The sequence below is a fragment of the Dermacentor silvarum genome, chromosome 1, assembly GCF_013339745.2.
Source record: "Dermacentor silvarum isolate Dsil-2018 chromosome 1, BIME_Dsil_1.4, whole genome shotgun sequence".
Classification (NCBI taxonomy): domain Eukaryota; kingdom Metazoa; phylum Arthropoda; class Arachnida; order Ixodida; family Ixodidae; genus Dermacentor; species Dermacentor silvarum.
Window position 1 is genome coordinate 144825629 of NC_051154.1, and position 5245 is coordinate 144830873.

Genomic DNA, 5245 nt, shown 5'->3' on the forward strand with positions numbered 1-5245 from the left:
TATGAAACAGGCGATCAGGAGCGTTAGCAATATCTGCATGGCGAAAAGACGGTGATTAGAAGCTGTGCGAAGCGCACTGTTTCCATGCCCACTGAAAGGCAGGTCAACGCGCCACTTGCTTATATGGACGTCAGGCGCTGTTGGCGAAGTCGATGCGGATGGAAGCCCGAAGACGAGCCTTGTAGTCGCAGCCACGCTGTAGAAAAGTTCTTGGTCATGTCCGCAATCCGGGATTTGCATTGGCGGCCACGTCATGGGAACACGTGATGCATAACCGTGCGCAGCCGATGAACAGGCGATCAGGAGCGTTAGCAATATCTGCATGGCGAAAAGACGGTGATTAGAAGCTGTGCGAAGCGCACTGTTTCCATGCCCACTGAAAGGCAGGTCAACGCGCCACTTGCTTATATGGACGTCAGGCGCTGTTGGCGAAGTCGATGCGGATGGAAGCCCGAAGACGAGCCTTGTAGTCGCAGCCACGCTGTAGAAAAGTTCTTGGTCATGTCCGCAATCCGGGATTTGCATTGGCGGCCACGTCATGGGAACACGTGATGCATAACCGTGCGCAGCCGATGAACAGGCGATCAGGAGCGTTAGCAATATCTGCATGGCGAAAAGACGGTGATTAGAAGCTGTGCGAAGCGCACTGTTTCCATGCCCACTGAAAGGCAGGTCAACGCGCCACTTGCTTATATGGACGTCAGGCGCTGTTGGCGAAGTCGATGCGGATGGAAGCCCGAAGACGAGCCTTGTAGTCGCAGCCACGCTGTAGAAAAGTTCTTGGTCATGTCCGCAATCCGGGATTTGCATTGGCGGCCACGTCATGGGAACACGTGATGCATAACCGTGCGCAGCCGATGAACAGGCGATCAGGAGCGTTAGCAATATCTGCATGGCGAAAAGACGGTGATTAGAAGCTGTGCGAACCGCACTGTTTCCATGCCCACTGAAAGGCAGGTCAACGCGCCACTTGCTTATATGGACGTCAGGCGCTGTTGGCGAAGTCGATGCGGATGGAAGCCCGAAGACGAGCCTTGTAGTCGCAGCCACGCTGTAGAAAAGTTCTTGGTCATGTCCGCAATCCGGGATTTGCATTGGCGGCCACGTCATGGGAACACGTGATGCATAACCGTGCGCAGCCGATGAACAGGCGATCAGGAGCGTTAGCAATATCTGCATGGCGAAAAGACGGTGATTAGAAGCTGTGCGAAGCGCACTGTTTCCATGCCCACTGAAGGCAGGTCAACGCGCCACTTGCTTATATGGACGTCAGGCGCTGTTGGCGAAGTCGATGCGGATGGAAGCCCGAAGACGAGCCTTGTAGTCGCAGCCACGCTGTAGAAAAGTTCTTGGTCATGTCCGCAATCCGGGATTTGCATTGGCGGCCACGTCATGGGAACACGTGATGCATAACCGTGCGCAGCCGATGAACAGGCGATCAGGAGCGTTAGCAATATCTGCATGGCGAAAAGACGGTGATTAGAAGCTGTGCGAAGCGCACTGTTTCCATGCCCACTGAAAGGCAGGTCAACGCGCCACTTGCTTATTGGACGTCAGGCGCTGTTGGCGAAGTCGATGCGGATGGAAGCCCGAAGACGAGCCTTGTAGTCGCAGCCACGCTGTAGAAAAGTTCTTGGTCATGTCCGCAATCCGGGATTTGCATTGGCGGCCACGTCATGGGAACACGTGATGCATAACCGTGCGCAGCCGATGAACAGGCGATCAGGAGCGTTAGCAATATCTGCATGGCGAAAAGACGGTGATTAGAAGCTGTGCGAACCGCACTGTTTCCATGCCCACTGAAAGGCAGGTCAACGCGCCACTTGCTTATATGGACGTCAGGTGATGAAGGTATCCCTTCCCGACGGTATGTGAGCCGACAAACGATCGAGGGTCAACCGACACCCCACGCAAGGAACACCCGGCGCGCGCGGGGTCTCACAGTCCCGTCGGCACCGCCACAAGACGCGTTGTCTGTCCTCTTGATCCTCTGCCGACAGCGTAGCTGTGCTATCGAGCCATCGTTTCTGGACGTCGAAGACAGCGAAGAATGCGCACATGCCTCGATCTCATACGAGAGTTAAGCCTCTGCACGTGCCTCTCTTTGTGCACCCAGACGGGCGCAACGGGCTCGTCTGGTTGCGTTACACAATGCGTGAAGCCGTGTTTCTCGATAGCGGTTGCCGAACAAAGGCTACTGGCATTCCATACATATGTGTGCATGCTTTCAGCTGAATATTTCACTTAATTGTCTAGGATTTCATTTCGCCCGCATTAGAGGTCCATTTTTTCACACAAGGGTACATAAATTTTATATGGCTCCCCTATACATGCAGACGATATAAAACAGATAAGTACACGGGGGCCCAGAAGTATAACCTCTGTACGGCGTTCTGTTACACAATAATACCGATTGGTTAGTATAGATATTACCGATCAGTGGCGCACCGACGGGGGGAGTTGTAACCCCCCCCCCCCCCCCCCCTGAGGCCGACTTAACTCCCCCTTTTGTTTAACCCCTTTTCTTTCCTTGCGCCTTTGAGTACTACAACTAAGATGTAGGACGCGCAATCGTTTGCTCACTCGCAAACTTGCGCAAAAAGCGCATTTGCTTTTTACAATTTCCCGTGCAGAAATTGAAATCAGTGCTATTTAGATGGTATTGGCAAACTAAGACAAACTGTCAACCCCCCCACCCTGGCAGAGATCCTGGGTGCACTACTGTTACCGATGAAACTCCCAGCTACTATTGTAGACATCTAACACACCATATGTCCAACTAGCTTCTATAAAAGATTTGTACTCAATTAATCTACAACCCATCTATCAAACACAGGTTTTGCATGCATGCTCGCATATACAGGGTGCACATTTTTAAGTTTCACGGAATCTTTAGAAATCACCCGTCTCAAGTAGCATAATTCTTATCATTGAGCTGGGTTATTCGATGAGGCGGACATTAGTAGCACGAGAAATCGAAACACATATTACACTAATAAAAAATTCACTAATTAACTTCTTATACCGTATTTTCTGGTCTATAAGTCGCGCCTTTGTATAAGACGCACCCCCCTCAAAACAGCAGTTTTTCCGAAAAAAAAAAAAAACGTATAAGAAGCACCTGTTCGTTCGGCGATACAAAAAAAAAAAAAAAAAAACTGTTACAGTGACGTTTCACTCCGTGAACGCGGGGCCATATATTTCCACTCCAGGCGCATTTCTGCCGTCGTGGTTTCTGCCGCGATGTTCCGGGCGATAACATCGTCCTCGCGCGCCATATGCTGTATGTGCGAGTGCATGAGAGCGTCCGACGGTGAGCGGAATCGCGCACAAGGAAGGAAAGCGGGAAGGCAGCGCGGGAGGGAGGGAGTGGGGGGCTTGTACTCTGGTAGCAACTGCGTAGTTTGCGCAGCGGCGCGCGCCGTATCTTGACAGCGATTTGCAGATGTGACGAATTCGGGGTTGGCCTGCCGCCGCTTGCGTTGCTGCTCCGTCTTTCTCGCACGATGCTCGGGAACTCGATCACGAGACGAACGTACCCGCCACCTCGATAGCGTGCACAGAACCTGTAGCAATTAATTCAAGCAGTGAGCTTCGCGTGGCCATAACATCGAATCCGATTTTGACGGCAGTTTTTCCGGAAAAAAAAAACGTACATAAGTCGCACCGTTCTAAGACAAACCGCCGAAAAATTAAGAAAAAACGCGTGTTATACAGCGGAAAGTACGGTAATTACTTTATAACACATACTGCAAAATGCGAATTGTATCCGGTGAGCTTGTCAGGCGTATCCACTTGGAATGACTTTCCAGAATGACACCAGTTGGGAGATATGTGCCATCTAACTCGCCGTAAAAATGCTGTTTTATACATTGAAGCACGAAAGTAACTGTAACGCCTATGTATTTCGTCCCACACTTTGGGAAATAATATCTCGAAACTGGTGTCATCCTGGAAATTCATTTCAAATGGATGTGTCTTTGCAAACTCACCAGCTACAATTCGTCAATTGCAATATGTATCGTAAAGTAATTAACTAAGAAGTTCATTACTTAGTTAATTAAATAAAAAGTTAATTAGTTATTTTTTAATTCGTTGAATATGTGTTTCGATTTCTCGTGCTACTAATGTCCGCCTCTTCGAATAACCCAATTCAACGATAAGAATTATGCTACCTGCCAGAAGTGATTTTTAAAAAGTCCGTAAAACTTAACTTTGCAATATTTGCTATGTAACAGAATCACACGTGCGGTCTTTATATTAGACGGAAAGACAAACTGATTCGTAAAGAGCGAAAATATCGGACAAAAAGTTTCCAAATTAACGGTTTTTTTCTTCGTTTTTTCCTTGCAAAACAATTACCTTTTCTTTCTTCTCCTTTTTTATGTTTTGTTACTAATCTGCGCCATAGAGCTGGACGCAGGGCCTTCCCAATGAAATTTTTGTGCGCGTCGTGCACGACATTGCAGGTATTTTCTGAAAAGTAAAACTATGACACAAAGTGCATTAGATACCATATTTGTGAGCGTTCCATTTCCGTTGTTATCTCATTAAATTTTTTCGTTTCTAGCAATAAGGTATCAATTTGTAAATTTGTCCCCTGTATCGTACGCTTGGCATGGTTCCGTACCGTCACTTCACCGCACAACACAATGACTGCCCTGCTTCAGGCAGTGTTGGACTGTGATGCAAATATCACCAGCATGTCAGCGTTTGACTGTGTTGCCCAATTCCAAGATTCATTACAAAAACTGCCACTGTATTCACTGTCATACGGCCACATCGCTTAGAGTGTGTCAGAAGACGGTATCTCGATCGGGGACTATAGTGGCCCTGTTTACTAGGTTTATTCATTGCTATAGCAAATATTTAGCATTTTTAAATATTGAATTTACGTTTGATTGTCTACGCACTGAAAAAATAAAGGAATAAAGACAAAAAAAAAAAAGCACTGCCGCCAGTGAGGTTTGAACTCACGACCCCTGGTTTACGAGACCAGTGCTCTACCACTGAGCTATAGCGGCGCACGTGGCACGAACCTTCCCGTGCCGAAGGAAAAAAAGTAGGCTGGTGTTTTTTTTTACATGTTTTTGTTCTTGTTTTCCCCATTTCTTTTGTTTATTCCTTGCCTGACTTCAATTCTTTCCACATTCGGCGCGCTCCCAGTTCGAGATCTTCTGGACAAGAAATGAGGCAAAATACGGCGACTATGCAGCACGGTTAGATACATTAAGCAGAATCGGAC

At 48.1% G+C, this 5245-nt stretch overlaps 1 non-coding gene across 1 annotated transcript; it reads right to left on the minus strand.

The window, feature by feature from the left end:
• Positions 1–4952: 4952 nt before the first annotated feature.
• On the minus strand, positions 4953–5024 carry Trnat-cgu (transfer RNA threonine (anticodon CGU)). The gene has a single exon. It is a non-coding gene; the product is annotated as a tRNA-Thr (tRNA).
• Between the last annotated feature and the right edge of the window lie 221 nt (positions 5025–5245).